General features: G+C 38.9%; 1 protein-coding gene and 1 long non-coding RNA gene across 2 annotated transcripts in view; both read left to right on the top strand.

The window, feature by feature from the left end:
- Nucleotides 1-27,785, top strand: part of LOC109921859 (sodium channel protein type 4 subunit alpha-like) — a 1,322,739-nt gene that overhangs the window by 846,300 nt on the left and 448,654 nt on the right. The window lies entirely within an intron of this gene.
- Nucleotides 153-27,785, top strand: LOC109927875. Its single transcript, XR_007264809.1, has 3 exons — nucleotides 153-265; nucleotides 19,639-19,740; nucleotides 27,672-27,785. It is a non-coding gene; the product is annotated as an uncharacterized LOC109927875 (long non-coding RNA).

Raw genomic sequence — 27,785 nt, 5'->3', positions numbered from 1 at the left:
ATTTTAAGTTCGATGTTTGCAATGCTAGGGATCGATTTTCATTCCTGAATATTTTTCTCGGAAAACTGAATCGTACTGGTTGGATAACAAAGACGTCATTGTACAGGAAGGAAAATGTGAAGATTGATAATCCATTTCCTGTTATTTGCACGGTTGAAAGTGCGTTTCCTGTTAGCAACCCAGGAGGTGTAGAACTAATGGCGTCCCGTTTCCTCGGCAGGGTACGCAAGTAGATGTAACAATTGTGAAAAAAAATGATGACCTAGTGAGTATAAATCATTTGCCGAAACGATATTTAGGTTTTTCTCTCGCTTCTTAGCCTGCAAGGGATTGGTCTGCACAGTACAGATTACGTAACATCGCCACAAACATAAGAGTGCAGTCTTTTTAGCATTTTTGAGCGGTACTTAGCAGTTTGGGCCTGCAGTCTCTTTTTTTCGGTGCACATTTGTGCAACACTTTAATAGACTTGATTTACAGTTTATTAGACGGCAAATGTGGAATGACAAAATGGCAAAAGATCTTTCACATTCCGGTTGGCCTAACTACTTGTATGTGCCAAGGAACTTCTTGCAAACAAAAAACAATCTTTATAACCAATTTTGCAGGTAACGAATGCCCTCTGAGTTAAACTTTGTTAACATTTTATGTGCTCAAAGGTACCTGTATTAAATATATATCGAGTACCAGTGGGAATTAAAGTTGCGCACCTGTTAACTCATTCAATTTGGTGGGAGTGAAAACATCAGTGAAAAGTAGCTTGTAATGCGGTACATGTCAAGACTGGCAGTGTGGTCTAATTCATTTAAAACAAATAAAAGTACTCTGTTGAGGGAGTGCACAACAAGAGGCAGTTTATTACTTAAAGAACATGCAGGCCAGGTGAAAAAAAAAATCAATGATCAGTGACTTCCAAATATTCATTAAATAAAACCTCAAGTGAATTGGTGGATGTTCCATAGTCATTGTCATACACATGAGGAGTTGGAAAAGTAGAAAGTATTTTGACAAGATAGCAACAAATATTTTTTAAAATAAAAACAGTGCTGGAGAAACTCAGCATGTCTGACAGCATCTGTGGAAGGAAAAGCAGAGTTTACATTTCAAACCCAGTGACCAAAGGGTCAGCAACTTGGTTTTTGTTCTTTATTTTTAGCTCTTTTAAACATGTTTTACTGTTTAATTTAACCTTATCTTTTCTTATAGAGTCGTAGGAGCCAGCAGCACACAAAAAGGTCCTTCGAGTTTGTGCTGGTCATAAAACTATATCTAAATATTCTAACCTACCTTCCAGCACATGGCCCATAGCCTTGGCATCAAGCATGTGCATCTAAAGACTTCCTAAATGTTAAGATTTTCTGTCTTTTCCACCCTTTTCAGGAAGTGAGTTTCTATACCAGAATTTAATTTTACCCGCTGTGTTCTAAACTTGCTGATACTGTTATAAAACAAAAATCTTACTAATTTTACTCCTTGCAAATTTCAGTCGATCCACATTCATAGCATTTTAAAGAATGTTGCAGATTTCTGTTCATATGAATGAAAACGAATAGTAAGAGGAGTAAAAACGTGCCCTCCTGGATCAGGTTTTTCCCATAAAAGAAAATAATTTGTGTCTACCCTGTCAGATTCCTTATTGTTTTAAACACCTCAAGTAGATTAACCTCAGCCTGCTAATCACAAGGAATAAATTTATGACACTTGTCCCCCTAATTTATCCCGGGATGGCTCAGTGGTTAGCACTGCTGTCTCACAGCGCTAGGCACCCGTGTTTGATTACACCCTCGGCCAACTGTCTGTGTGGAGTTTGCACATTCTCCCTGTGTCTGTGTGAGTTTCTTCTGGGTGCTGTGGTTTCCTCCCACAGTCCAAAAATGTGTAGGCTAGGTGGATTGGCCATGCTAAATTGCACGTAGTGTTCAGGGATGTGTAGATTAGGTGTGTCATAGGGGGATGGGTCAATGTTGGATGCTCAGAGGGTTGGTGTGGACTTGTTGGGCCGAAGGGTCTGTCTTCACGTTGTAGGTATTCTGCAATCTATGAACCCCTGGTATAATTTTGGTGAATTTGCATTCAATTCTTTCCTGAAGTTTAGTACCCAAAACTGAATCTCCAGTTGCAAAATATTTCCAATGAAACAAAATATGCTGGAAATATTTAGCAGGCTAGATAACATCTGTGTAGAGAAGCAAAATTTATGTTTCATATTTTATTAATCTGACATATCAACAGAGTTTCTCTAAAGCAGGGATGCCTACCATTTCACGTAAGGGTTCAATTTTTGTCTTGTGAACCAGTGGAGAGGAGTTGGACAAGTTTAGTTGTCGGGGGAGGGGGGTGCGGTGGCGGCGTGGTTTCACATCAGTAAGCATGGATTTCAAAGGAGAAAATCCTAAACAGTAAATTGATCAACCTGCATTTGCCTCCTCTATTACACTGCTTTGTCCAAACCCCACAAAAATACTATCAACAATGTGTGGAGCAGGAGTCACTCACCCACTCAGCTCCCAAGTAAGTCACTCACTCACCCATCCACGTCAGCCTCCCAGTCAGTCACACCTATCTAGCCCACCAGTCAATCAGACTCCTTCACTTACCTATTAGTCCAGACCTACCTCTCTCCCGCATGCACTCTCTCACACACACACACTCACTCACTCCCATTCTTCCAGTCACTTGTTTGTCCAACTTGCTAACATTCACTCAGTCACTCACCCACCCAGCTCCCCAGTCACTGGGCTCTCCAGTTGGTTAGTCATTCACATCCCAGTTACACACATACTTAGTATGTTGTCCAGCTCCCCCACTCACCCATACAGTCCCCTTGTCCGTCATTCACCCACTCAGACACTTGTCATTGTGAGTCATTCACTTACTCCCACCCAGGCCCCCCTCCTCATTTCATTTCAGGCTGTGAGCTGCTTGATGTACAGGCCTGCTGTATACACCATGTCAGGCAGTAATTAAGTAATGTTTTCTATCTGTGCATTGCTGCTAGTAGTTTGTGGAAACTTAAATCCTTTTTAAGTTCCACAGCTCCCAAGTGTCTTAGCATTAAAAAAATTGACTTGTTTTTCTCGAGCCCAGAATGAACGACCTAATATGTCTTCAAATTTGAACTTTTTCCTTAGATTTGGCATCGCACAACCTTGTCTGTGTCTGAAACAATCTTCTCCCACACAACTTATTGTGTCTCTGAATGTTGTGTCATTTGCTACTTGAATATTGACCTCTACTTCTTGACCAAGTCAAATTTATGACAACTGTTATTGAACCTTGGCTGAGAGACAAATGGCAGAAAACTAGTGAGAACCAAGTTTATCGCTGAATCCATTGAATGGAGTAGGTTTCATGTTAAAATGGTGAAGGTCAAAAACCCTTAAATCTCTGTCCTTTGTTTACTGATACTCATGCTAGTGACAACAGTACTGTAGTTAATTTATTAAAACCATTCACAAATTTAAAATACATTTCTTGTTAACCTTACTTGCTCTAAAGAGGACAATCTTAGTTTTTGACTTGTCACTGCATCTATTTGTGTATGGAATACCCAAGGTACACATACACTGATGCCTTTATGTCCTATCTCAACAATGAGTTTCTGCACATTATAGACTAGCTGAATGGTTGGGTGAATTGCTTCAAGTTTTGAGCATATTTTTCCACATACATAGTGATGGATACCCTCATGTTTGTGAAGGCTATGCCATTAGCAGTGTTGTGTCCATGTGTTTACTTGATATTGCTTACTGATTTACCAAAGTACCACTCAAACAATATATAGATGTTTGCACTGCTGTGCTATATCACAGCAGTCCAGCCACCATTGTGTGAATCAGAATTCATTGAACTTCTAAACTTAGCGACTGGACTGTTGGATTTAGTTTTAGTTGCGTGCACAAGAACTTGGGATTGCCATGGTCACTGCGTGGAAATATATTTGTTGGGTTCCATAAGCGTATCTTTGATGAAGTAACACCCAGGTTCCTTTCTCTTGCTAATATCCAATATATACATGCAGCTGCAGATTCCTTAATGTCTTAATGGACTCCAACCTATGCTCAAATTCATCTTTAAATGGAACAATCAAATGAGCTTCTTTCCTTGACATCCCAGGTGAGAAATTGGCCATGGGATTCTCTAGTATAAGTTTTTAAAAAGCACTTGGATCAGCACTTTAAATGTCATAACATTCAAGTCTATGGATCTAATGTAGAAAAATGGGATTAGTGTAGGTAGTAGTATATTTTTGGTGGTACAGACACAATGAGCTGAAGGGCTTTTTCCATTCTGTATGATTCTGCAAACCTGTAATTATTGGTTAGTATACATGTTGGGATACCTGTAGTTGCACACATGTCAAGATTGTCCTTATTATCACACTTGTGAATCAGGCCTGAGCCTGTTTGTTCACCCTGTATGCTTAATGTTGAAATAGGGTGCATCAAAACCATCTTGTGGGATAATTGCTTGACTGATCAGATCATTTCTTAATTTGTTGATGAGGTCCACTTCCCATTAAATTCATTTATTTATTGTCACGTGCACCAAAAATACAGTGAAAAGCTTTGTTTATGAGCAGTATAGGCAGATCATAGTAAGCATAGGATGTACAGATCAAAATGACTTGGATAAAGGCATACAGGTTACATTGCACAGGGCATGTGCTAGGCAAGATCAACGTTAGCAAGATAAGCATTATTTGAGGCTAGAGAGTCCATTCGTTAGTCTGACAGCAGCTGGGAAGAAGCTGTTCCTGAACCTGTTCGTGCGTGTGTTCAGGCATTAAATTGGTCTCCGTTCTAAAATGTGTCAGTGGAAGGAGTGGGCGATAAAAGTTGGCCGAACCAGTGACATCAGCATAAAAAATGTCCCCTGGCCATGAGAGTGGGAGAGATGGTTCCCTGGCTGCAGGGTCTGGAGAGAGAGAACAGTCCCTGGGCCACCAGAGCTGTAAAAAACACAAACTGCTTCTGTAGTCCAAGGAGAATTCTCATTTGCGTAACAAATTGGAGTTAAGATAGAAGTGACACTGGAATTGAGTGACTGTAAAAGATATTACTGAGGAAAGAATTTTTAAAAAATTTTCTAAATTTATGTATATTTCAGCTTCGTTTTTAAGGTAATGATTTTGTGTTTAGATGATAGGATGGGCAGGCTTGGCTTGTTTTCAGAAGAGTGAGGGTGACTAGATTGAAATGTACAAAAATTCCTGAAAGGCGTTGACAAGATGAGCATAGAAAGGATGTTTATTGTTGTGGGTTTGTCCAGTCATAGAGTCATACAGCATGAAAACAGACCCTTCAGTTCAACCAGTTCACACTAACCATGCTCCCAAACTAAACTAGTCCCACATGCCTGCGCTTGGTTCATATCCTTCCAAACCCTTCCTATTCATGTGTTTATCCAACTTTCTTTTATACATTGAAATCCACCTGCATACACCACTTTCTCTGGCACTTCATTCCATACACGAACCACTCTGTGTAAAATAGTTGACCCTCGTCTTTTTTAAATCTTTCTCCTCTCAACTTAAAAATATGCCCCATAGCTTTGAACTTCCCCACCTAGGGTGAGTGACAAGGGTCTTTTCCCTATCTATGCCCCTCGTGATCTTATAAATCTCAGTAAGGTCACTGCTCAACCTCCTGAAAAAAGTTCTAGCCTTTCCAGTCTGTTTTTATATCTCAAGCCCTTCATTCCTGGCAACATCCTGGTAGATCTTTTCTGAACTAGGGGGCACTGTTTTAAAAATTTGGGGTTGCCCTTTTAGAATTGTGATTAGGAGATGGTTTTTCTCTGAGGGTTCTGGAATACTCTGCCTCAGGGCAGAAGCAGTGGGATCATAGAATACTTTTAAGTCTGAGGTAGATAAGCCCATTGTAGACAAGGGAATCAGAGGTTTTTGGGTATAGTCAAGATTGTGGATTTCAAATATAAACAGATCAGTCACAATGATCTTATTGAATGGTGGAGAAGCCTCAAAGGGATGACTGGCCTACTTCTGCTCCTGCTTAACTTCTTTTAATAAAAGAGTATTGCTAATCTTGTGTGAAAATATTCTGTGACTGACCACCACTAACCAAACTGAAAAAATAAAACTTATGAAATATTAAGCCTGGTATTACTCCGTCTAGACTGACTTACTATCAGTTGGCATCGTAACAATCCATTCCATTACTATATGTGGAATAGTAAAAGTAATGAGTCTGTAGTAGTTTGCACCTATTTTGTCACCATTTCTGAATATGGTTACAAAGCTAATCTGTGCCCAATCCATTTGTGCTTTTCTAGTATTTCCAACTCTCTCAGAATGATATTCTATCTCTAACAAATTGTCTCCTTAGTCTCTGTTAGTCTGTGATGAACACTATTTATTACTAGAAGTTTATTTGTTTTGAAATGAATTTTTATCAAGTGTATGGTGACATCAAGTTATCCCAATGATAATCGGAATAAGAAAATTACTCAAGATTTCTCTAGTGAATGTAGATAAAACCTTCCAAAAGGAATCCAAGTGAATTATAAGGATCCTAAATGAGATTATTACCTGTTTGAGGTATAAGGAATTCTTCATGTTTGTACTGTTCCCATAAAGGAAAAACTCACATCAGCATTATAAAATTCTCCAAAGCGAAATACTACAGATCTGAAAATGTGACATAAAAATGATTAACTGGACAGGTTCATGGGTTTGGCAACATGTATGGAAAGAAGTGCAGAGTTAGTGTTCAGGTTGATAACCTTCTGTATGCCTGCATCAGAGCTCCTCCCATTGGAAGCTAGCAAGAAAAATGATGATGCCTGTCTAGTGGCAGAAAATAGTGAGCAACATTTAATTTCAATAGATTTCACAGCTTTGGCATGTCTATCCATTGAAAGCATTAAAAAAAAAATCTTTGTTTAGTGTTGACATGCAGTATAAGCATGCCAAAGAGATTAAAATAAATAATAATAATGTAGAAACTCAACATCTATTTTAAGTGGTTGTTTGTAAGGACATAACTTGAGTATTACTTATGTTGAAACTTAACATCTTGTACTTATTAGGACAATTCAAAGGAATACCAATGTAAAGGGAAAATAAGATGTGGACAGTATAGAATGCTGATTGGTTGGTCTGATTGATAGAGATGGAGAATAACTGCCAAGGTTTGTTTACATTTTAATCCAGGCTATTCTTTGCAGACAGAACACGTACACACATTGCACTTATTTCAACTCAATAAAATAGATGACATGTTTGTTTTTCAGGGCAATGTCTTGACTGATCAAAGTCAACCAGTCTAATTTGAAACTTAAACAAAATTTGGCAGTTAACTGTCAATCATCATTTAACTAATGCATTCTCCGTGGTATTGCCTCTACAAATCAGAGTTCACTTTTCAAACCACCAGCACTTTCCGACTCTATAGCATAAATGTTATTTTCCCCTTAGTATTGCTTGAGGTTTATCCTGATGCGTGCAAGAAAATGTTTAAGTACCGTATGGTTTTCCAACTCGCGTTGCTTTCCTTGTCTTTGATACAAGGGTTGTGTATCAACAAAAAATGAATCGGCACCATTGCTTTTTTTTTATTTGTATTGGGAAAAGCAAAAGAATCACATTTTGGTGGCAGTTCCATCCCAATACAGAGGAAAAACGAAAAGGATTCATGAAAATTAAGTTTTTCTTTCATGAATTTACTGGCAAGGTCTGCGTTTGTTGCCATTCCCTTATTATCCTTAAGGAGTAGCTTTCAGGCTATTTCAGAGGCCAGTTAAGAGTGAAACACCTTTTTTTTTTAAATTTTTAAACAAATTAATTCACAAGGTTTGAATATCCACCTCTAGAACATAACATAAGAAGTAATGAGGAAGGAGGAATAGGTGGATGTGGTTCTGGGGATCAAGAATTAGTACAGGGAACATCTGGGGGCAGAAACCATTGTGTCATAAGATTTAGGTTAGATATGGAAAAACACAGCAATTTAGAGTAAAAGTACTTAGTTAGAGGAAGGCTAATTTAAGTGGGGTAGGAATGGATCTGATACAAGTAAATTAGGATCAAAGCTTGGCAGACAAAACTTGATAGAAGAATGGGTTGTCTTTCAAGAGGGGATGCTGACTGTGCAGTTGAAAGATATTCTTATCAGGGGGAATTGTATGGCACCCAAAGCCAGAGCTCCCTGGTTGAGAAAGAGCAAGATGAAGCAGAAAATAAAGCTATGTTTGATATATGTCTGATTGATAATAAAATTAGAACTGGGCCGAATAAGGACTGTGAAAAAGCAGGAGAGTGGCACTAAGTGAATTTGTCCTTTAGAGGGCCAACATAAACATAGCTGAATGACTGCCTCCTGTGTTATAACCATTTTGATTCTATAATTTATTAAGGTTGAGACCATCTGTGTAGCTGTCACTTCCATCTTTTCTTCTAGCCAGCTGAACCAAACATCACTTAAAGATTAACCCTACCCTAAGCCCGAACCTTTGTTTACATTTCTGTAATCCTTAGGCCATCTGCATTTATTTTGTCCATGAGACATATCTCTGGCAGCTTGACCCAGTTCTCACGAGCCAACACCTTTTCTTGGCCACATTTGACCAGATAATGTTGTTAATTTCTACTGCTGGTATACTGGTCCTTCCTATTTAACTCATCAAAATGAAGTTGTCTTTTAACCCCTGCCTCAAACTCTAGTCACGTCTCCACCTGTTTCCTGAACAACAGTCTGTTAAACCAGACTATTTCCAATTTTCTTTTAATTCATAGGATGTGGGTCACGTTGACTAGCCCTGCATTTATTGACTGCACCTAATTCCCCTTGAGAAGGTGATGATGAGCTGCCGTTTTGAATTGCTACAGCCCATATTGCTGTTAGGAAGAGTTTCAGGATTTTGTCTCTGTAACAGCGAAGAAATGGTGATATTGTTCAAAGCCAGAATGATGTATAGCTTCGAGGGGGACTTAACAGGTGGTGATGTTCTCATGCATCCTGCCCTTGTACTTCTAGTTGGCAGAGGTCATGAATTTAGAAAGTGCTGTTGACATACCTTACTCCAGTCCACACTGTTGAGGGTACACATTGCTTCCACTGTACGTTGGTGGTAAAGGGAGAATGTTGAATGTGAGATGGGGTGCTTAAAACAAAGTACTGGAGAAACTCAACAAGTCTGGCAGCACTTTTGAAGAGAGAAACATACTTAACATTTCGAGTCCACTATGACTTCTTCAGAAGCACTATGTGTGGTGCATGGGATGCCAATCAAGCAGGCTGCTTTGTGCGATGCGGTGAAGCTTCTGGAGTGTTGAAGTTGCACCCATCCAGGCAAGTTGCACATTTGGCAACCAATTACCACTTTGTTATTTCTTACGCATTATCCTGATGAATGCGAGATGTAAAACTTTAAAATATGTCTATTAATCAGTTGTTAACTCACTGATGCTAAGGTTTTGGAGATGTTTGAAAATTGTTCACAAATTATGTAAAAACTGCTTACATTATGGCTTTAAACAGAAAACATACGTAATTGGAACAAAAGGTACTAACATCACTAATAATCCTTTGACAATAACTAGCCATTAACACCCTTCCATGCGTTCATATTAGCAGTTAAAACTCACCATGTCTTGTCGTGGTTTTGAAAAAAAAAGCTGTACAGCAATGCTTTCCAAATCTTTCCCGATTGTGACCTCATTTGAGGCTTGAAAATTGCTGCAACCCCTCAGAAAACTGAGAGCGGTTTGTGGGTTTGGGAGCAGTGGTTCTAGAGAAGACCTATGGAGGCAGGGTGAGGAAACTGGGAGAAAAGCTATTTGTGCCTCCAAGTTAATGACTGTAAAATTTCAACTATGCGGACCTGATTCCACTTTGGGCACCCTGCTGAAATCTATTATAGTGTGTAAAATTAGATCTGTAGCTATAAAGTGGTTGTAATTTAAAGATTCTATGCTTATAGGCACCTTAATGTCAGAAGTAAAGATTAGTGTTAATGACACTTTTAGGACATTATATCATTAATCAGTCCTTGTTTGTTTTCAAAAGCATTCAATTTCTTTGTTTTTAGTCTGAGCCCACTTCAAAGTTTGTAAACCCTTACATTGATTGCAATGGTACTGATGTGGAAAAGGGATCTGAATTTCTCTACAAGAAATTGGGCTGTTCAGCTTCCTCCTTCAGTCATCATTAATCACGGGTATGGTATAATTATTTGAACTAAAAACTGAAAAGTCATTGTAAAGTTTTCCATGGCTGATATGGGCTGTAGGAATGTTGGATAATAACAGAATATCTCATTTAATTAGCAATTATTGCTTTTCATGTCTGATTGGAACAAAACTAAGACATTCTTGTAACTTTGTATAGTAGATATGTGAGCAAAAGCTTGGATAAATCAACTTTCTAACCTATATTATAGACTATTAGTTATACGTTTCAAAGTGCTACCAGTTCTAATATGGATCACATCAGATTTATTTTGTCTTGATAATAGTCTGTAGATGACAAGTTATCAAACTGATACAAATATATTTATGTTCCATGTAAAGGGATGATAGTAATCAAACTGAAATGGTACAGCTCCCTTCTCCATTTGTCATCTCCTCAGAGGAATATCCCATATAAGTCTCAACCAGTTTTAGCAATCTTCTGGGAAAGTGCAGAAGAATGCATGATTTGAAATGCAAAACAAAATGGGTTTGGAAGGTCCAGTCTAAGGAGCCTTGGTGAATTTGTGCAGTGCATCTTGTAGGTGGTACATATTGTTGATACTATGTGTCGGTGCTGGGGAGAGTGAATGTTTGTGGACTCTGTGCTAAACAAATGGGCTGTTTTGTCCTGGATGGTGTGAAATGTCTTGAATGTTGGAGCTGCGCTTGCCCAGGCATTGGGCCGTAAACCGTCAAATCCTGACTTGTTCCTTTTAAATTGGGTAGACATTGGGTGAGCTATTCACTCTAAGATTCTTAGCCTCTGACCTCACATGTAGGCCAACAGGTAAGGACAACCAATTTCCTTCCCAGAAGGGCATTAAGGATACAGTTATGTTTGTTTATGACAATTGACAATTGTTAAATGATAGCTGTTAGGTTAGCTTTATTTCCCTATTTTAATTAAATTCATTTTTCTTTATCACCATGATTTGATCCCATATCTCCAGAACAATAGCCTGGCTGTCTGGATTACTAGTCCAGTTTATTTTGCAATCTAGGAACATATTTATTTATTTAGATGGCTTTCCAGTTGTTAGTAAAAAGATATATTTGTATGGGAACAATTTGGACTTCCATTTCGGTTAAATTCGAGTAGGAAAATTTCAGAATGAATCAATTCATAACAATAATACAGAAACAAAATACTGCATACGTGGGAAATCTGGAAATGAACAGAAATGCAGGAAATTTTTTGAACAGAGGGCATTGATTAGAAGCAACTGAGGAGGATTCTAGGAGAAGTGGGCTTAGTCATCATGACCAAGAAAGGGATCGCAGAGGACCTGTGCTCATCAGGAGGAAGGACATCAACAAAGGGCACTTGTGCAAGTGACTGAAGAGCGTTCTGGGAGAAGTCAGCTCAATCACCACAATTGAGAAGAGGATCACGGACATAGGGTTGGCTGCTCTGAAACCAGATTTGAAGACTGAGTGAGTACTGCCTGGAGAAGGCGATAAAGTACTTACACAGACATCTCCTTCTTGAAGGTGCCTTTGCAAAGGAAATCTGGAGAAATATCCTTCTGTATCACCTGTTAATTGTGGAGAAATTTTCAAAGAAAAATACCTTGGGCTGCAAGTCCATCAGTAAGTGGTCAGCACTTAGCATCCTTGAGACCATGCAGGGAGAAGGAGAGACTGGATTCTGTTGGGTGTTCCCTGAGCTAACTGTCAAAGTCATTTGGCAGAATGCCTCATTAACAGAACTTTCCAACAAGCAACAAGACATCTCTTGGCTGGTAATGAGAAAGGCACTACCCATATGCCTGGTCAAAGGAACTGTTGGAGCATGGGTAGAGACTGTCATCTGCTGGAATGTGCCTTTGTAAAAGAAGTCTGGAGAGAGCTGCAGTGGTTTTTGTCAAGGTTCATCCAGAATAGCTCTGTGACACAGGAGTCTGCTCTATGGTCTGTTCCCCAGATGCTCACAGACAAATTAATTGTGCCTGTAGGACCATCCATTTGGTAAAAGATGCTGTTTGATCTGCCTGAAACTTGTTGGTCTTCCAGAACAAGGAGTTGATCTTGACTGAGTGTTGCAGACTGGCATGTTCCAAGGTCTGGGACTACGGTCTGAGGGATACACTAAAGCTTGGGGCAGCTGCTGCCAAGGCACAGTGGGGAAAGACCATCTAAGATCTTTGGCAAAAAGTTTAATGAGGTCTATTCAGTTAGCAGACCCTCTTGTTACCTCAATGGATGTAAATGCTCTCCTACATGAGTAAGAAATGTCTTTGGTTTTTGCAACTATAAGGAATGTCAAATTCCAATGTTTGTTTTACTTGATATGCAAAGACTGTACAGAACTGCTTTAGTTCCTGTGACTGTAGATAAAGATTTTTTTCATGAATAACGTGTATTTTTGCAATTACTGAGGTGTAAGTATTAAATTGGGGGAACACTAACTAACTAACTAACTACTATTAGGCAGGAACTAGGGAATGTAGATTGGGGGCAACTATTAGAAGGTAAATCCACACCTGGCATGTTGGAATCTTTTAAAGGCCAGTTGATTAGAGTTCAGGGACCAGCATGTTCTTGTGGAAATGAAGGATAAGTATGGCAAGGTTCAGGAACCTTGGATGACAAGAGAAACTGAGAGCTTAGTCAAAAAGGAAAATGAGGCATATGTAAAGTTAAGGAAAATGCAGACAGACAGAGCCATCTGAGAATACAAAGATGGTAGGAAAGAACTCATAAGGAATTAGGAGGCTACAAGGGGCCATGAAATGTCCTCTGGCAAACAGGACTAAGGAAAATCCCAAGATGTTTATACATACAGGAGGAGCAATGGATTGACTAGGGAAAGTGGAGGTCCACTCCAGGAGAAAGGAGGGCATTTATGCGTGGAGCCGGAGGAAGTGGGTGAGGTCCTTAACAAATACTTTGCATCAATATTCACAAAGGAGAAGGATGTGGTGGATCGTGAGGGTGTGTTAATATTCCAGGGCATGTCAATAGAAAAAAGGAGTGTTTTGAAAAGCATTAAAGCAGAAAAGCCCCCAGGTCCTGATGACATCTATCCTATAACGCTGAGGGAAGCAGGTGAGGAAATTGCAGGGTCCTTGTACAAAATCTTTGTACCCTCTTCAGTCAGTGGAGAGGTCCCAGAGGACTGTTCCTTTGTTTAAGAAGGGCAGCAGGGATAATCCAGGAAATTCCAGGCTGGTGAGCTATACGTCAGTGGTAGGGAAATTATTGGAGAAGATTCTTAAGGATAGAATTTACTCACTTTTGGAAAAGTATGGATTAACTGGTGATAGGCAGCATGGCTTTGTGCAGGGAAGGTCGTGTCTCTCAAACTCGATTTGAGTTTTGTTTGAGGAAGCGACAAAGATGACTGATAAGGGTAGGTTGGTACATATTGTCTGTATAGATTTTACCAAGGCCTTTGACAAGGCCCTTATGGCAGGCTGATACAAAAGGTGAAGTCACATGGGGACCGTGGTGAGCTGGTAAATGGATACAGAACTGGCTTAATTAAAGAAGGCAGATGTGGATGTGTCAGTGTTGGACTGGGTTGGACAAGGTTAAAAATCACACAGCACCAGGTTATGGTCCAGCAGGTTTATTTGAAAACACTAGCTTTCATTGTGTTGCTCCTTCAACAGGTGTAGTGAGAGAGGCATTAAGACAGAGTTTATGAGTAAAAGATCATTCAACTGATGTCAATGTATTAAATGAACCTAAAATGCTGGCTGACTCTCTCCTGTTAAATCTTTAATCAGTTAGAAAGGAGATGCAGGTTTTGATTGCTTTTTAAAATGCAAATCCCAGAATTTCTTTCAGGTGACTGCCTTGAGATAACTAAAGGTTTTATCAGTGTATACAAGAGGTGACGTCTCAGGTCAGACAATGCATTTTAGGTTTGAGGCCTTGTTTAGAACCTGTCCGTGTTTTAACCTGGAGTCAGACTGGTTTTATTTCCAAAGCGGACTTTATAAGATGCCCCATTGACTTACTGTATCTACAAATTGTGTGCTTTTTGAACAATTTAGAATGTATCTGCAAATGCAGATTCACCCCATAGACAGTCATTCAGTGGGGCATTTTATAAAGTCCTGCTTTGGAAATAAAACCAATCAGGGAGTCAGCCAGCCAGTTTAGGTTTATTCAGTAAATTCACATCAGTTGTATGATCTTTTGATCTTTCATTTATAAATTTTGTGTCTTGATGCTTCTCTCACTACACCTGACGAAGGAGCAACACCAAGAAAGCTAATGTTTTCAAATAAACCTGTTGGACTATAACCTTTTATCATAGAAGACAGAGGGTAAGGGTAGAAGGGTGTTTATCAGATTGGAGATCTGTGACCAGTTGTGTTCTGCAGGGATCAGTGCTTGGACCCCTATGTGTAATATTTCTAAATGATTTGGAGGAGAATGTGGGTGGCCTAATTAGTAAGTTTGCAGATGAAACAAGGATTGGGGAAGGAGGATTGCGAGAGGATACAGCAGGATGGACTAGAAACTTAGGCAGAGAAATGACAGATGGAGTTAATCCAGACAAATGTGGTGTGATGCATTTTTGGAGATCTAATGCAGGAGGGAAGTATACAGTAAATGGCAGAACTGTCAGTAGCATCAGAGGGATCTCTGAGTATAGGTACACAGTTCCTTGAAAGTGGCAACACAAGTGGATGAGGTGGTCAAGAAGACATATACAAGCTTGCCGTCTTTGGTTAGGACATAGAGTAGCTGTATTGAACTTTAGTTTGGAATATTGTGTATAGTTCTGGTCTCCATACTACCCGAAGAAGGTGGCGGCTTTGGAGAGGGTATAAAAAATGGCTTACCAGGATGTTGCCTGGTTTGGAGGGTATTAGCTATGAAAAGAGATTGGATAAACTTGGTTTGTTTATACTTGAACCTTGAAGGCTGAGAGGTGACCTGAAGAAGTTTACAAAATTATGGTATGGATAGAATGGATAGTTAGTCTTTCTCCCAGGGTAGAAATGTCAGTTACTCGGGGATATATGTTTAAGGTAAAAGGGGGTAAATTGAAAGGACATGTGAGAGACCAGTTTTTTTTTACATAGAGGGTGGTAGGTGCCTGTAATGCATTGCCAGAGGAGGGAGTGGAGGCGGATACAATAGCAACGTTTAAGAGGCATATTGACAGCTATATGAATAGGAAGGAAATAGAGGGTTATGGACCGCATGGAGGCAAAAGGGTGTTTAGTTTGGAAAGACATTGTGTTTTGGCATAGTCTTGGTGGGCCAAAGGGCCTGCTCCTGTGCTATACTGTTCTTCGTTCTATTCAATAGGTCAAGCTGCATCTGTGGAGAAACATGTTGATTTCATTTTTCTTGACCGATGTAACGCATTGAAGGATATGGACAGAGTGCGGGGAAAGTGGCATTGAAGTAGGAGATCAGGCACGATCTAATGAAATGGCAGAACCAGCTCAATCAGCTGAATCATTTACTCCTGTTCCTATGTCCTTGAGGGCAAGTGAGGTTACAGTGCTTAATATTTCTTTTTTTTTTTAGGTAGCATGATTGTGAATGTCAGACTCGTGGTCCTTATTAATGTAAATAAAATTCCTGGTCCCAAACACAGTAAGATGATGATGATGAACGTGCAAATCCCAATATAATGTTGCCCATTGTTGAAACAGAAACTCACGAGAGCTCACATCATTGTGTTTAACATTTATTGATAACATTGCAGATTGGGCATTGAGGTATTCGGCATTCATCAATCCAATAGTCTTAACGTAGAATATAATCTGCCAACAATCTTTTAAGTATAGGAATAGTTAAAGACACCACTTTAATTTTTGTCTTATTGATGAAGAAACAAGTGAATGGAGAAAGTTGAACATGGTTGCTTGGCAGTACAAAACTGGAGTATTTATGGAAAAGGCTGTTGGCTACTTTAGGAGTATTGGATTCTGTCAAATGGGTATATTGAATTCTGAAGCAGACCAGCATTCAAAGTTTGTACATTTAGACTCTATGTTATATCCAAGACAAAAATCAGCATCTTACTTAGCTGAGAACCTTGACATTTCTGGATTTTAACACACATTTTGAAATTATTTGAAATTATCAGTATGAGTCTTAACTTAGACCAAATCCAAAGTTTCCCATATTAAACATAAAATTGTTGATGATTGTGGGATTGTTGTGTTTGGTCCATTTTCATATGAAAATATGAGAGATATATTTGGTTACACATTGATATAAAATGTGTGATAATGTGGTGTTCATTTAATGTGTGCTGGAGCTGGTGAACAATTGAAACATTTCTGTAATAAGTTCTAATTATTTAACAGGTAGTTTAGTAAGGACATAACATGGAACAGCAGCTTTTCTCAACTTCTCTGTTAAGTGGCATCAGCAGTTCTACACCTTCTGTGGATCCAGCTATTTTATACAGCCATTGGTCTGTGTTTGCTGACGATAGTGTACCTCCAGTTACTTTTCATGATGGACCTAAACAGAGGTAAAGCAATTTCATTTTATTCAGAAACTGCTGGGTATTAATGTCAATATAAAGTGTTAAGTGCGTAGTTAGAATCAGTGCTGTTCCGGTGTCACCATTGAGGTTAGGTGGTATGTTCATTGTACTTTAACTTAATGTTCCTGGGATATGGATATTCCTGGCTAGACTTTACTTATTGCTGATCTTTAAAGACCTATGGAATTGGACTCCTTGAACCACTAGCTCTTAGGGTAAAGGGACACTCACAATGTTGTTGGGAAGGGAGTTCCATGATTTTTGATCCAGTGACCATGAAGAAACAGTGATATAGTTCCATATCAGGATGGTATATGCTGTGGAGGGGATCTTCCAGGCAGTGGTGTTCTCATGTATGTGCTGATATTGTCTTTCTAGATGCTAGATGCCACAGATTTGGAAGGTATTGTTTAAAACTCAGCTAGTTAGATGAGTAATGGTGCTATCATGCCACTGTAAGTGATAGACATGAAGTCCCACACCCCGAGTGTATTCTGTGCTCTTGTCACTCGGTCTGTCCTCCAAATTTAATATAGAGTATTGATTCATTATTTGAGTGAGAGGGTGGTAATTGATAATCAGTGGGAGGTTTCCTTGCCCATTTTGACTGGATGCCATGAGTTGTCATGACGTCTGAGTCAATGTTGAGGACTGTCAAGACAACTCCTTCCCAACTGTGTATTACCATGCTGCCATCTTTGGTGGGTGTGTCCAGCCATTGAGGCATGACACCTCATGACGGTGATGGTCATGACGGTGTTTTGGATATTGGATTCGTTGAGACATGACTATATTGCAGATGTCAGACTGTTGCTTGCCTAGTCTGTGGGACAACACTCCCAATTTTGTTGCTAGCTACCCAGATATATTTAAGAAGGACTTTGCAGGATTAACAGGTTTATGTTTGCCATTATCATTCCCAGTGCCTTGGTTGATGCTGGGTCATCTGTCTAGATTCTGTCCATTTTTTTTAGACTTTGTAGTAATTTGATATAACTGAGTAGCTTTCTAGACCATTTCAGAGGGCAGTCAAGAGTCACCACATAGCTGGAGTCACATGTAGGCCAGTTCAGGTAAGGATGTCAGATTTCCTTCTCCAAAAGATATTAGTGCTTGTACAATAATTGGTATTGACTACATGGTGCATTTTGATTTTAGATGGCCAACTTTTAATTCCAGATGTGTTTTTGAATTCAAACTCATGTTCTCAGAATAGTAGTCATAGAATCGTAGTTATTATAGTTGTACAGCACGGAAACAGACCCTTCCATCTGATTAATCCGCGCCGACTAGATATCCTAAACTGATCTGGTCCCATTTACGAGCATTTGGCGCATATCCCTCTAAACAGTTCCTATTCATGTTCCCATCCAGATGCCTTTTTATGTGTTATAATTGTACCCGCTGCCACCATCTCCTTTGGCAGCTTGTTCCATGTACACACCACCTTCTGTATGAAAACGTTGCCCCTCCTGTCTCTCTTATATCTTTTCCCTTACACCTTAAATCTATGCCGTCTAGTTTTGGACCCTCCTAACCTGGGAAGAAGACTTTGGCTCCTCGCCCTATCCATGCCCCTCATGATTTTATAAACCTCTATAAGGGCACCCCTCAGCCTCCCAGTACCCTGAGGTTCTTTCTGAATTTTCAGTCCAGTGACGTTAGCACTACGCCCCCGACTCATGCTAATGCCCTCAAATAATGTTAAACCTGATGAGGATTAGGTACTGTGATGTATACTGCTATACTAAGATATTTTGAGTTTGGGTCTAAGGCATTTAGCTTTTTGGGCTACTTTAGTGTGCATTTTAACTAATATCCTGAACCCCTGAGTGCTAGATATGGATAATATTCCTAATATTGATAGGCACAAATAAGGAAATAATGTGGGAACTGAAAGTTGCCACGAATTGGATACTGGAATCTCATTTTTGAAACATGAGTGTTAATTCCCTTTCCTCCTTATGACATAATTTTACTATATGTAAAATGGCATCTATGTTACTTACATAATGACGCTTCATTTCTAAATAGCTCTCTTTTTGTGAAGTACTTCAAAAAGTTTGAATTGTAATAATTTGCTTTTAAATGAGTCTTTATTATATAGTGTTTCAGTAACAATAAAATCACTGTGAAGAATCATTGTATAGTTCCTTTTTGTTCTCGTGGATAATTCACTGAAATGAACTGATTACAAATATTGTGCACAATTTTTTGTGAATAATGTCTCCTCTGCTTTCCAATGAACTTTTGAATTTTATTTTTCCTAATTTTTATACTGTGCAAAATTCAAAAATGAACCAAAATCATTAACTTAAGAGTCTATAGCTAGTTCTATAGCCAGTTCTAGAGAATAATAAGTGAATTTGTACTAAGTATTAGTAGGATGATGCATGTACAACTATGAAAATACAGAGGGGATATCCTTGTGATGTTGGTACGGAGGATGTCAACTGAACTGATACTGAGATTGGACATGAGTTATTAATGGAGACCAAAGTAGCAGGCTCAGCAAGTTAAGAATTATAGCTAAGGTGGGCCCTAACAAATAATTGGATGTAATGACAAACTCTTAACCTTGGGCACATGTTTGAACTCAGAAGATGAACAGTTCAGATATAACAACTTCATAATCTACACAGGGAGACCACACCGTCATGCTGTGTTTTAATAAACTCATGAAGTTGCCAAGCTCTCTCTCTCCCTCTCTCTCTGGCAGAGGGAAGTATTCAGTTGTTTAAGGGATGAGTGCCTTTTTTTTTAGAAGCTTCTGTACTGGAGAGATAGATTGCAGCAGTCTTTTCTATTCTTGTCTGTTTTTATGTTGCATAAATATATTTGTCTATCTTTTAAAAATAAAAACAGAAAATGTGAAATACTAATAATCCAGCAGAGTTTACTTTCAACTGTATAAATTTCTATGCCAGGGAACGGAAATATGATTAATATATTAATTATAGAAATGTTCTTATTTCAGGGCCCAGTTTAGTTTGTCAGATTCCGGAAATACACCTGATTTATTTGGACTGGTCTCCAGCATACTGGATGAGCCTGACAATCCAGAATCATTATCTGACTGGTAAGTTAAATTTTACTGATTTTTAGAGTCACAACAAATTTAGGCTGTTGCATTCCACTGATGCATCTGAATTGTGAAGTTTGTCATTTGAATTTGAAAGTGGCAGTTCACATTTAGTATTTTCTTGCATTGTTACACTGAGAAGTATTCAATATAGTTTTGGTGTGCTTTGTAAAAGCATCTTTATATATTTTATATTGATGTACACACCAAAGCTTCCTTGCATTGGCATGGTTGTTGGGTCACAATCCTGCAACTCTCCAACTGTATTGTGGGTGTACTTCGATCACACCAGGATTTTGCAAGTGTTCCTGGGGCTGTGACCCAAGCCTGATCATCTTCAATTGATTCATAAATAACCTTTCCTCAAACATGTGGCAAGAACTGAGGACATTCACTGATGATCACATAACATTATGTGTGACTCCTCGGATTGAGGCAGACTTTGCACATGCAGCAAAGCCTGGATGACATTCATGCTTGTGCTGTTTCATGCCACACTAAGGAAGTCTGCAGCAGAGAGCATCTTAGCATTTCCCCATGATATTCAATGATATCATAGCTGACCTCATCGTTTAACATTGACAGAAACTAAATTAGATATGCCAGTGGCTACAATGGCAGGTCAGAATCTGGGAATTCTGAGGTAAGTAACATCACCTGATATTCTCTAAAGCCTATTTGCTATCAACAAGGCACTGGTTAGCAATGTGATGAAATAGTTTCCACTTGTCTGGGTGTATGCAGCTCCATTAGTACTCTAGAAACCCAACACAGTCCAGAGCAAAAGTGACTGCTTGATTGGTACTCCACCCTTATCTTAAATATTCATTCCTACCATTACCATCAATGCACAGTAGTGGCATTGTGTAACATATGCAAGATGCATTGTGGCAACTTGCTTAGCTTCCTTCAACAGAACCTTCCAAACCTGTAACCTCTACCAGCTAGAATGGTAACAGCAGCAGACAATGCTGCATGCAAGTTCACCTCCAAGTCAAGTATATTGCTGTTCCTTCACTGTTACTGAGAAACATTCTTTTCATGTGCAATTTTTCAGCAATAAGTTAAGTTAATTATATTATCGGTAGATGGAAGTATACTGCAAAGCACTATCTGTCCAAATCTGACACTAATTGTAAAACTTATGCTGATGCTTTGAGCTATAATTGTTCTGTTTCCTGCAGGGGTTCATCCTCTAGGTTATTTCAGTCAATTTGGTCGAATGCAAATGGGGATTCTATTGGACCAACTTTGAAAAATAACATGGATCACAGTAGAATTGCAAATCGTTTAGGCGTTTCTCAGTACTATGAAGAAAACTCTCAGGCATTATCTGAAACAGGAAAATTTGATGAACTTTTTCAGGATTTTCAAAGTTGTAATCTTTCAGAATCATGGAAGTCCATGATTAGCAAGGATACCAATCAGTGTGATTCTCAACCCAGAGATTTCTCATCCTCAACAAGAAACAATGTTATGCCTCGTAAAGAAGGCTTCACCTTCCAGGCCAAGGAATTTGATTGTTGTATACGAGATTTTGAGGAAACAGAAAGGGGAGTTTCTGATTTTACTGCACATAACTTTCATAATAATTGTGGCAATAGTAACACAAACACACGCAATGAATACTATAAAACTGACTGTTTTAGAGAGAATAAATTTGTAACATTTGGAATTAAAGATCACAGTCAGAATTCTGAAAGTAGTTATGGTCCTCATGGTGAACTATGGGGCAAGGTTTTGCAGGAAAAACAACCAATTCAAAAAGGATATGAAGACTTCAATGCCAGTTCTCTTAAAAATAACTGTTCTGTTTCGCAAATGAACTTCTGTGGGCAGCAGATTTCCAAGGAGAATGGCTTTGTGGCTGATATAAACCGAAAATCTGCATTAGACTTTCCAAAACAGGAAAACCATACTCGTGTTTTACGAGGCAACTTTGAGAATCAATGTAAAAAGCTTCAACAGAATTGTTTAGATGGTTTCCCTATGTCATCAGAGTATGTTAATTTGACAAACATTACGCCACAGAGTGATGAGTATAGTCCTCATTCTTCCCAAAGCAGCCTATTGTGGTCTGATAGCAACATGTTGAGCTCCTCTGGTGAGCCTAGTCCGGTTTTTAGAAAAGATGGGAACGTCATGTCAACCAGCTCTCAAACATCAACTATTTCTGCTGTAAGTAGTGGTTCTTCAACACAATTACCGATTTCTGGTGCCCTTCAACCTATATATTATCCTTCAGCAGCTCCATTGGAATCCTTAAGGAAAAATGAATGCCAAAAATTTCCTAACAATACCATTAGCAGTTGGGGTTCATCCAATGCTGGCGTCCAGATGCAAGAACAAAAGAAGACTACTACATTAGTACAGAATGAATCGTCTACCACCAGAAATAATCAATTTCGAAAACGGTGTACTGGCTTTGGTAACAACTGGACACAACGTCGCAATGATGAGTCGGGGAAATATTTCAGATTTGCCAATAAACATGGACATAATGGTGCTAACAACAGAGATGATAAGAGAGGGCGGAAAAATGGGTATCCACATTCTTTGCAGTCGGGTCCTTTTGGTCAAAATCACCAACAATATAATGGTTATAGAAAACAAGAACAGGATGGTAGCAGTTTGTCTGATTTCATTAATCATTCCTTTGTACCTCCATTCCCATTCATGATGCCTGATTTTAAGCAGAATCAAAACTTCTCTCAATTTGGCCCACATGGGTTTTCCTCACCTAGTTTTCCTTTCAGTCCTTCAACATTTCCATTCCCTGAATTAATTGACTTTTTTCATTATGATGACTTTAATCAGCTGCACCCTTTTATGAATGACCTTTTTGGTGGAGATGTGATCGCACCCTACTTTGGTTTTCCACCACCTTTTTCCAAGTACAGACCTATGAAAAATCGTAGTGGTCCAGCAAATGAACTTCACATACGACTGGAAGAGTGTTATGAGCAATGGCGGGCTTTGGAAAAGGAGAGGAAAAAGGTAAAGAATTTACACGAATTAATCTCCAATTATTTTTGTCATTTAAATTTATTTCTGATCTTTGAAGATGCTGGAATGAATTACTTAATCATTTGTAGGAAATGTATTAACAATCAGGTAGTTAAATAGAAGGTCCTAGAAAAGGGATTTGAAGCTGGAGTTTAAAAATATTTCTTATCCTTTGTCAAGCTACTTATCGTGGTATACCATTACAATATACTGTACAAGAGTCTAGCATTAAGCATTTTGAAAAGAATCAACTTAAATGCATGAAAGTTGAAAAGCTTGAAACATTTTAAGAGATGAGATCATGCACATTAGAGTTGATTCTCACTAATAATGGACTAATTATAGTCAAGGTAATATTAAAAGCATTTGTTCCATTTAATTGTGAAAGTTACCTTTTAAGCTATTTAAAACACACGTATGCATACTTTTGCTGTCCTGTTAGGCTAGTTAAAGATACTATTGTCATGGTTAAATGCTTGGCCTCTAGACCATGAGAAATAGAAAACTGGCATGTGTCTTCTTGAGCATTGCTGTTCAATTCGACAAGATGATAGCTGAATGCTCAAAAAAGTGAGGTTGATAATCTTCAAATTCCTTCTTCCATTACAGTCCAAAATTCGATTTGATCTCAGCCATAAATCTACTCAAACAACTGAGTTATTCAAAGGTTCACAACCTTGAGTGAGGAAATTCCCCTCCGCTCAGTTTGCTATTGTTAATCCACATCTTGGACTACATCCTGTTCTTCTGAACTGTCCTGCAAACAGAACACATGAACTAAGAGTGAAAGAAGACCATAAAGCCCCTCAAACCTGCAGTGCCATTCAATGAGATCACAGCTGATAAGTTTATGTTTTGAATTACACATCCTCGTGTAACCTCAATTTTTCATTCTCCTACCTAACAAGAATCTTATCTACCTTCACCTGAAAAATATGCACTGAATTTACCTCCACTACCTTCTAAGGCAGACAGTTTCAAAGATGCACAACCTATTAAGAGAAAACCTCTCCATACCTCTGGCCGAAAAAAAAACGACCCCTAACTTTTAAACAGTGCCCTGAATTCCAGATTGACTTACGAGGAAAATTCCTTTCTATGACCACCTTGTCAAGTTGAGTTAGAACCTTTGAATTATTCAATCATATCACACCTCACTACTTCAGTGGATCCTCCTCTTATAATTTTTTCCTTCTGTCATGAACATACTTATGCTGAGTATTCTGAAATGTTCTTTTGGGGTATATGGTGGCACAGTGGTGATGTGACTCGGCTAGCAATCCATAGACCTAAACTAATGGTCAGGAGACAGGGGTTCAAATTTCACCATAACAGTTGGTGGAATATTAGCTGTCTCATTAATGATAATCTTGAAATGATCATTGATTTTATAAAGTCCCATTTGGTTCACTAGTGCCCATTAGGGAAGGCAGTCTGCCATTGTTACCCCAATCTGGCCAACATGTGACTCCAGATCCAAAGCAACAGCGATAACATTTAATTGTGCTTTGAATTGGCTTAGGATGTCACTCATTTCATGGGCACTTACAAATGGCACACTCATCTCCCACAGAAGAATTTTGAAAACCCCCTCAAATGCGTTTCCTAGCCTAGTATTCCAGATCATTTCAGCTAGCTTAGCTTTCATGCTCATTATGCAGCCTTATTTTGTAAGTTACATGTAGATTAAAATCACCCATGATTAATTGCCATCTATTTATCACAAGCGTCCACTCAATCTTTATATCCTTTGTCCTATGTTGTGATTATTGTTAGAGTGTTTATAAACCATTCTTTTTGGTGACTTATTTTCCTTTTTCCCTACTATATCCTAATCTCCACCCAAACTGATAATATGTCTTGGTCTCCTGAACAATGGTTACCCCTAATTATTGTACCATTGTTAATCTTTAGGAAGAGTGCAGCCCCTCCACCTTTACTTCACTTTCTATTCTTCTGGAATGCTGTTTTACTGCTCAGTTTTCAGGATACAATCCTTGTCATTATGCAGCCACATCTCTGCAATGACAATTACATCATATTTATTTACTTCACTGTGTGCAATTAGTTTGTTTACTGTGTTATGAATATTATGCACATTCAGATATAGAGGTAACAAGGTGCAGGGCTGGATGAACACAGCAGGCCAAGCAGCATCATAGGAGCAGAGAGGCTGACGTTTCGGGCCTAGACCCTTCATCAGAAAAGGGGGAGGGGAAGGGGGTTCTGAAATAAATAGGGAGAGAGTGGGAGGCGGATAGAAGATGGATAGAGGAGAGGATAGGTGGAGAGGAAACAAACAGGTCGAAGAGGCGGGGATGGGGCCAGTAAAGGTGAGTGTAGGTGGGGAGTTAGGGAGGGGATAGGTCAGTCCAGGGAGGACGGACAGGTCAAGGGGGTGGGATGAGGTTAGTCGGTAGGAGATGGGGGTGTGGCTTGAGGTGGGAGGAGGGGATAGGTGGGAGGAAGAACAGGTTAGGGAGGCAGGGACAAGCTGGACTGGTATAGAGGTATTTAGTTTGTTGTCCTGTTATCTTTGTAACATCTATTCTTGAATGTTCCTGCCTTTCTCTGACCTTAATTTCCCACAGTAGTATTTTGCTCTCTTACCTTGATTCTCTACATCCACCCAAGCTAGATTCTTGACATCTATTGTTTAGTTTAAAGCTCTTGGTGTACCAGTGGTACAATCTCCACTTTCCCCAGTGCTTATGTCACTGTCCCATGAACTTGAATTCACTTAGCCCACACAAGTCTTATGAGCCATGTTTTCACATCACTACTTTTATGATAAGAGCCTGTCAACATCAATATTGTCAAGGCATCTCAATCTTATACATAGCAATGTAATCAATTTAATAATTGTTCTCTCTCTAACTCTTAAGTGTGTAGACACATCCGATCAGATTTCTTCTCCTTGAACAGCACTGGCGCCCCGGAACTCGATTGCATGAAATCTTTGTCATGGTCCTTCTAAGACAAGTGTATCTTTTGAGTGCAGAGAATGAAACTGTACATGATATTTTGGGGTGTGATTTCACAAATCTCTGCAATTAAAGCTGCAAAGCCCATGTAGTGAAAGCAGACATGCCATTCATCTTCCTAAATGTTTGGACCAGCATATTAATTTTTCTGTTTTTTTATGCATCCAAATTCCTCTGAAGACAACATTTAATAGCTTCTCATCAATTGAAATAAGTCTGTTTTCCTAACTTTTCTATCAAAATGAATAACCTCATATTTCCTCACTTTATACACCTTCTGCCAACTTATTTTGCTTATGTAAAGATTCCACGTGTTCATCCTACGGGCTTGGAAAGGAAAAGCACATCACCTCCCCTAACCCACTGCCTCAACTTCAGGAATGTGACAATTGTAACTGTCTTCAAAAAGGGAAATGGATCATGATGTGGAAGCTGTCAGGGTATTTCTTTCTGGTCATTAGCAGGAAAAATCTGACGTGCATTCTCCTGATTTGCGTGCATGCTTGTCTGAGGAAGTCTAGCAGAGACACTGTGGATTTAGACCTTCCAGAGGAACTTCTTGACATGGTCTTTGTTGCCAAGCGAGCCCAAGAAAAAAATCAAGAAAAACAGTATAAATTATTCAGTAAAAGCAAAATACTGATTATGCAGGAGATCCAAATTTAAGAAAAAGTGCTGATTAAATTTAGCATGGCTGGCAGCATCCGTGGAAAGAAAAACAGAGTTAAGGTTTTGAGACTGATATGAAAAGTTATGAAGATCAATCTTCTCGTATTCGACATTCACTATTTTTCTTTCTCCAAAGTTGTGCAGACCTGAGTTTCTCTAGAACTGTCTTCTCCCTGGAACTCTTCATTACATTGATTTATCTGACCAAATCATTTGACTCAGTGGATCAGAAGGCTTTGTAGACTGTGCTGCAGAGATTTGGGCGTCCAAGAAACTTATTCACACTCCTGAGTTTGCTTCTTGTTAATATCACAACAGCTGTCTTGACTAGCAGATCTGAAACAGATGTCTTCAGAATGGTCAAACAAGGCTGTATTAGCTCCTATACTGTTTACAGTCTACTTGACCCATTCACTTCATCGAAGATCAACTCTTCTGATGTCAGTATTAAATATCATTTAGATGGAAATTCCCTCACCTTAGTTGCCTTTATGTCAGAATTAAACTTACCACTACAAGATACATGATCTACACTTTGCATATTACAGCAGTGTTGTTTCCCACTCTGCACTAGATTTGCATATCACCTTGATTTCTCCAGTTCTACTCTGCTTGAGGGAGGGAGAAAGGACAAGGCCTGAGTAATGAAGGAGTCCCTACTGTAATGAACCTCTTTTCATCTTCCTTCTTGAGGCCTAGCTGCATTTCCCAGCTGGCTAAGAACAGAAGAGCACTTGGTTGCTTGTCAGTGTGGCTATCAGCGACAGAGTTGATACTTTGATGCTCTGTGAATTGCAGGCAGAGATGTGTAGACAATGAAAAGTACTGCATTTGTGGCCCAACCAATGCTTTGTATTGATTCACTATTGCCTTTACAATTGCATTTACAATTAATGCCCCTAGATTTAGAAAGTAGGATGTCATTTTTTTGCTTTTTTAAAAAATACCAAGAATTATTTTGAGAGATCTGGTTCTAAATATTGCTATTCTGCATATTAAGAATTTTTCCCTTATTTGATATGCTTCGTTGTATTGAAAATGTACTAACTGAATTTCCAAAATTCTCTATTTCACTTGAGTATTCCTGATTATTCAGCAGTTCTTTGATTCATTTCATTTGTAAATTTTGATGTTTCTGTACAATTGTATCCATTCATGTTCACAGATAATGCAAACCTATTAATTAAACTTTCCCCACAGCATTCTAACAACAGGCAAACTATGAAGACAAATTCAAAACCTTATCTAAATTCACTTTTTTTATTACAGACTGAAGCAGAGCTTGCAAGAAATTTTCCTGGAAAGCGAGTGTCCAGTTCAAACAATACTCCTATTCCTCGCCTGCCTTCCAACCCTTCAAGAGTAGATCGTTTAATTGTTGAT

Source organism: Rhincodon typus, chromosome 2 (genome assembly GCF_021869965.1).
Source record: "Rhincodon typus isolate 14 chromosome 2, sRhiTyp1.1, whole genome shotgun sequence".
Classification (NCBI taxonomy): domain Eukaryota; kingdom Metazoa; phylum Chordata; class Chondrichthyes; order Orectolobiformes; family Rhincodontidae; genus Rhincodon; species Rhincodon typus.
The sequence above is the reverse complement of the archived record's forward strand: the minus strand, read 5'-3'. Positions and strand labels throughout refer to the sequence as shown.